This window comes from Haliaeetus leucocephalus, unplaced genomic scaffold (genome assembly GCF_000737465.1).
Source record: "Haliaeetus leucocephalus isolate CR32 unplaced genomic scaffold, Haliaeetus_leucocephalus-4.0 Scaffold897, whole genome shotgun sequence".
Taxonomy (NCBI): Eukaryota; Metazoa; Chordata; class Aves; order Accipitriformes; family Accipitridae; genus Haliaeetus; species Haliaeetus leucocephalus.
In genome coordinates, this window is record NW_010973333.1 from 3,498,611 (window position 1) to 3,505,249 (window position 6,639).

Genomic DNA, 6,639 nt, shown 5'->3' on the forward strand with positions numbered 1-6,639 from the left:
GGTGACGAGACAAATTCCCTGAAGATGTTCACATTACTGTAATGTCAACGATTCAGTGAGCAAAGTCTGAGAAAAAGCTTTAGGTGGGGTGAGGCGTGTGATGAGATGGGGAGAGACGCTCCTCAGACACAACCGTAACCTTGTCCTGGGTTGCTAAATGTGAACGGCAGTCCGACTGCTACAACTGATGGGAAGAGTTTTGGAGGTGAAACGTCTTCTGGGGGCAAGCGTCAGGCTCTGTGATGACGCAGCTGCACGCTAGCTGTGTGCTGCTAGCTCGCGTGTGTCCTTGGCTCCCCTCCAGTGGCCTTTTTACACCAGTTCTCCTCCAGCGCGCTCAAGTGACGGCGACCACCCCTCGTGCAAAGTTTCCCATATGGTGGCCCCGGAGCGCAGAACACCGTAATGTGTACTATCCAACGGGGCTCACGTACGTATAGCTTTGGATGGCTGATTTACAGCATCAGGGACGCTGTCTCTTCTGCAAGGTGTCTCCTACAACGTAAGTGATGTTCTGTGACTGAGTTGCCGGCCGTCTTGGACGTCACCAGGCAGAAATATGCGATGCCCATTAAAATATTTTGCATGGTATTTACCCATTAAAATATTTGGCATGGTATTTAACCTGAGCATTGTGGTAGAAACCGTAAGCCACCTGGACTTTCTGCACAAGATAAACGTATAGTGTGTGGCAGTCAGCCCATTAACTGAAACACCGTTTTGCATAATACAAACACTGAGGTTACGCATCGTGCTGATGTTACTCTTCCTATCTTACCAAAGTCACTTTCTGCATAGACAGAGTATCAGGAATATGATTTACTGCTTATACTTGTCAGTGCATTGCAGGTTATCACCTGCAAGTACCACTGCTGAATGGACAAACACCAAGGACACTGGTTCCCATCCTTATAATAGAAAGACAATAACGGGTCAATAGTTCGTGTCTGAAGCCAAGCTGTCCTTAGTCTGTAGCTTGTGGAAAGCTGCACAACTGCTCCTCCAGACGTGTGCCTGCTTGCATGTTTGTTCACATATTTGAACTGCGCAGAAAGGAACGGTTGCTCTGGCTGCAGAATCTCTGCAAACCCTTTTTTTTTTACGAGACAGCAAAGTCTTTCCTCAGCCACAAAATGCTTTGTATTATTTGCTGCTGTGATTGTCACATCTCCTGTATCTAACAAGGTACCTGGAGACTGTCCTCCTATTTCTAGCGAAGATTTCTACCTGACACCGACTTTTCGAGGCAGAAAGGGGCACTCCAGTGACCTGGGCAGCCTCATCTGAAATGACTGAACCAAAGCCTGTCACAAGCTTACAGACAAGGTACATGTCGTCAGCCACATCTCCTTCACCTTCCACCCCAACGCTGATTAATTTCTACAAGTCTCATACCACGAACTGATGAATGACAGAAAAAAGATATTTCTGTGGCTTGCGGGCCAATTTCTTGCAGTGCCTCTTTACCTGCTTTGCCTGATCGATCAAACATACCGTTATCTGCTGTACTCTACAGTCTCATTGACTAGGTTCAGCCTTGCTAACCCCAAGCCTTCAACAATCATAAAAAGTGCTAAAGGCAATTTAAAAAATAATTTAAAAAAAAAAGTGGGGTGCTTTTCATTTGACATCTGGATTCTGGATCTTTATGGAGGTCAAATTTCCTTCACACCCATGGGAGACAGAAAGTTTCTTTCTGATGACAGCGGATGCTCTCTTACAAATAATGAGACATCTGCCTAATTATCTGTATTCGGTTTGTCATATTCACTTTTGCTCTGTGATTTTCTTGCCAGAATGTGTTTCCTTGTTATATAGGGAGTAGAAGACCACATTAGGAGCATCTACTTCGTGTAACTCTGCTTCAGAAGAGAAAAGCAGATAGAGGACTGACAGCTACCTACCTCCAGCTCCTCTGGCCAGTGTGATTATCAGCAGCCCTTGCAGTCCTACCAGTTCTGTTACCTGCCACTATCTCCATTTCTTTCTCTTTGCACCAGCTCCACCCCACCAAACATTGACCCCTTATCAACCATCTCCAACCATTTCCATTTACACATAACCCTCACATTGCCTCTGTTGAGGAAGCCCCAGGCAGTACTCTTTAAAGGCAAAAAATTCAGATGCAGTAAACCTGCTTGAGCAAATAAGACCAGAAATTGCTTGCCTTGTTGTTGAAACACATCATCTTTGATGCACAACTGCCACCAAAGCACAGACGTAGCTGGGTGATGGCTAGGGATGAGCTGCAGCTCTCCTGGGAGGTCTGCCAAAGGGACTGCTTCTGAGATTTAGGTGAATGTTAATATCGAGTGAAACTGTATCCTTCTGTGTTCTTAGGGAGGAAAAAATAGGCAGCACTGCAAGTACAGACACTCAAAGAAATCTGAAGCAGCATTTCCTGCAAATTATACATATAAAACACCAGTACCTGCGAAGTAACATCACACAACTTTTTTTTTCCAAAAGACAAAATCACTGAAACACTTCCTAAGTAAAAAAAAGGCAGATGTGGGTAAAAAGAGTTGAACTAAAATTTGGTCGGACCATGCAGTTTATTAAAAAGATACTTGCTTTAAATGCCTTGTCACTTGCATATACTTATAAAATAAATGATAGAGATAGCGGCTCTTCATTATACTGACATCTTTTTGTAGTGTGTCTGAGAAACCACAGGTACAAGTTCACATACATGTCACTGCGCAAAGTGCTTGTGGTAATCATTTTCATGGGGAAAAATAAGCACTTGCAGGATCATATATTTTGTGTTGTAACTTGAGTTAATGCCCGCATCAATCAGATTGTCAAAGCTGTTTACAGCCCATGCCTGGATATTTCCAGCTTTTGACATGTTATGTCAAGGAGAACCAGAATCCTTGAAACACAGTTTTGTCACTCTCTCTCCTCGCTCTTTTCTTCCCATCTTTGATTTCCCTGGTAAACTCTTTATACCATTTGCAGCTGCTTCAGAATCCCACAGCCACCCGCTCATTAGCAATGTCAAGATCACATTATTCCTCTTCTGAGAGACTGCCCTGGGTTCCCCACAAAACTTACAAGGACTAACTAAGATTTCCAACATTTAGGTGGGTTCAGCTGCCACATCATTCTAATCTAAGTTGCTCTGTTACTCCTTTGCACATTACGCTACAGTCTAATTCCTTTCATCCAATTCCAAGAACGTACCGTTCTTTTTTTTTTTTCCTTCATTTTTTTTCCTTTTGCATTTGATATTTCTATGTCTGGCAAGTCAGAATTTGCTGCTGATGAGCTGTGTCTCCTCTGGGTTTTGGCCAAAATTTAGAACTAGCCTAAGATATAATAGTCCCAAAAGAGGGTGTGAAGAGGAAGAAAGGTTGGAGGATCTATATTCTTTCTTGTGAAAACTGAAAAGTCTGAAATTAGAAATGACCCTTTCCTCTATATTTTTGCCCAGATTAAAATCGCGGAAAAATCCAAAGTTATATCTCCATACATACCATGTGTCATCTAACAGGGACTCTGGAGTTGGGTATTTCAGGCCATAAAGACACAGTGCTCATTAACGGAGTGAGTACCAGCACAGAAAATTTCTAGGAACATCCACTGAAGAGAAACAAGCCCAGATGTGCTTTACACCATCACCAAATGAGGTTAACTCAGCCTGATGGACTGTCCTTAAGAGACGGGCGCTGGACTTGACAACGAGCCTGTGAGAAATGAATAGGTGTAATTTATTCAAAGGACCGAGTATCTCACAGAAAAGGGCAGGGGGAAGGGAGGAAAATGCAGGAAGGGAGGATAGGGGTCAAAAGCAGTCCAAAACTTGTGCAGGCAACTGCAGCATAAAAAACCAAACCAGTACTACCCTGAGAGCTTGGTCATAAAGTTTAATGGCTTGTTATCTTTACGAAGCCTTCAGCAACACAGAAAGAAATGCCTGTTTCCCCTCACTTCACACCTTTACTGTTGGATGCTTGCTTTACTCTCTCCTCCCCCCTCCCTGTTTTAGACAATATATCTGGTTTGAGTGCAACTATAAAGCAGACTGTTAGTAGGGACAGAGGTGTGTGCCAACTGGAAACAGCCCCGCTCCCGTCCCTTCCCAAGGTCATTCCCCATTAACCACATCTGAAGACAACGAGCCCGTGACACTGTCATCAGCCGCAAGCTTGCACCAAGGGTAGCAAAGGGACAACGTGCCCCAGAAACTTGCTGGGATATGCCCCAGTACAGCAGGATCTTGAGCCTTTGCAGTGTTGTCAAACATTGTTTTCCTTCAAGACATCTATTAAACACCGGATTATAGAACATCCTGATAGGTTTGCATGAAGGGCATTGTGAGTCTGACTGACAGACCGATGGGATAAAGGCGTCAGGAAAACGTTCAAAGTTTAGTTTTTGCAAAAGTCAAGAAGAAGAACTGCAAAGACTTTCAAATCTTGCTGCAAATGGGCTTTCCCAAGGATTTAATGGGGGAAAAAATGTGCAAATTCCAACAGACCCCATTTTAAGTCACATTAGCGATTTGAGATGCTTCATCATTCTCTACGCTATATGAAATGCAGACTTTTTATTTCCCAGACTCTACTAATAACAAGCCCTATAATTAGGTATCTGTCCTTTGCAATCAGCACTACAGCTTTCTGTTCATAGGAGAAAAATTGTAGGGCGGGAGAACCACTCAAGAGCATAGGAAAAAGCTGTCACCGGTGCAGTGTGACTGGTTAATGATTTCAAAAACGTTATTAGGAGAGAACAGTTCCTTAATTTCAGTATGTAGCACGCTAATAAAAATGCTCTTGTTCATTTGTCTGTCTGATTGAACCTGACGCAAGTTTTGGGTTCAAACTTATTCTTTCAGCCTGCAGTAGTTAAATAACAAATTTCTTCTGATTTCCTCCTCCCCCGTACCCATGAGCTGGTTGCCTGGATGACTGGCCACAGACTGTTCTTGCTCATTAGCGCTGGTCAAGATCTGCTTTTGAAGTTTGATACAGCAAGGCAACGTAGAAAGACATGCTGGAGAGATGCTGCGTGGGTTTTTACCTTCCTGTTTTGCCCCAGTTTAGGAGTGAGGATAAAACCAATACCCATGCAGTTTTGCTGGTTTCTGTTCTCTGATTTGCAATGAAGAGCCCAGTTGTCGGCAGGCAAGAACCAGGCTGTTCTTTGACTATCTTGGAAAGCTTTGAGCAGCAGCAGCAGGAGGCTTCAGCGTAAAATCTTGGCCCATTGAAGTCACAACGGCATCAAGTGAGTCAGGGGTTTTACATTCAAAGGTAGGCGCATTTCACCAGTCTTATTATAGCCATTAGAAGCAAAAGAGCAAAAATTAATCCGATTACGTGGCCCCCGGTAAGGCAAAAGTCTGCTATTCACTGCACGGTACTGTTGAGCCCACAACTCCACAGGCTATTCTGGTGGAGCTCCTCTGGACCCCCTTTTACATCTGACAACTAAATTTCCCCACCAAGTTGCCTCTGCCTACATTTTTTTAAATGAATTTCATGCCAGTGCAGCATCCCGTTCTTCATCCCAGCAAAACTGCCTCTGGAGGAAGGAATGACAGCTCTCGGAGATAATATTCTGCCCAGCACTTACCCGATAGTCTTTTCATCTCTGAGGTTTCCAAAGCCAGGAGGGTTATTTTCAGGGCCACGCGTATTAAAATTAATGCTAAATCAAAAGGACTGCCTGCCGCGGGGCTTGATTGGATTTGGACAAAGAATGTCGCTTTCTGAAGTCAACCCGCGTGTACATCATTTTTTTTCACCACCTAATCATGATTGTGAGAACGTAAATCATGCGAATTACAATGAGCGGAGTTGATGAATGTGCACCACAGGAACTCCAGCTTCAATCTCCTTCGAGGTCATCACTGGAGAAAGTCCTTTCCCAGGGCTGGGTTTCTACTGCCTGGCACATGAACTCCTTAGCCACGCTCTTTTTGGGGGAGACGAGGAGTGTACCACCTTTGCTTCTGTTTTGCCTATAACCTGTCTCTCCTTTCAGCTGGAAAATGAAGCCTGCTAAGTGTCTTTGCTATAAAGGCTTCCTGTAATTTTTTTTTTCATTCACTTACAACCAGGCTCTTAATAATTGGATGTAAAGCAAAAATCCTCAGGAGCACAAGAGTGAAGTCTGCAAGTGCATGGGAATTCAGTCCTCTCAATATTTATGTTTAGCATTAAATACTTCATGCAAAAATAATGACTTTGACTCCCGAGGCCTTCTCTCTCTTATCTCAAAAACTGTTCATACACATGCTCCGGGATCTCTATGCAAATATAAAAAGGGGATTAAGTTGTATGTGTAGTAAATCCTGCTGTTACATTAAATAGGTAAGAACTAACGGAGGGCCTTTGGATTAAAAATAGGTCCCTGTTTGCTGAGCAGACTAAAGCGTTCTTTCCTCTGGCTGCCCTGCCATGCAGGAATTGACTTTTTCCTAGTGAGAAATTTGAGTCAATTATAAAAATCTATACTATATTAGAGGTATGTACTGTACAATACATGCTTTTGATTTAAATTACTGTATATTAGGCAATGCCCCCTGCCTCCACGAAACCACTCATTATTTTGCAACGGGAAGCCGAGCCCCAGCCCCAGTCTGACAGCACCATTGCACCAGAAACTTCCACATCTGGGTGCCCCTAG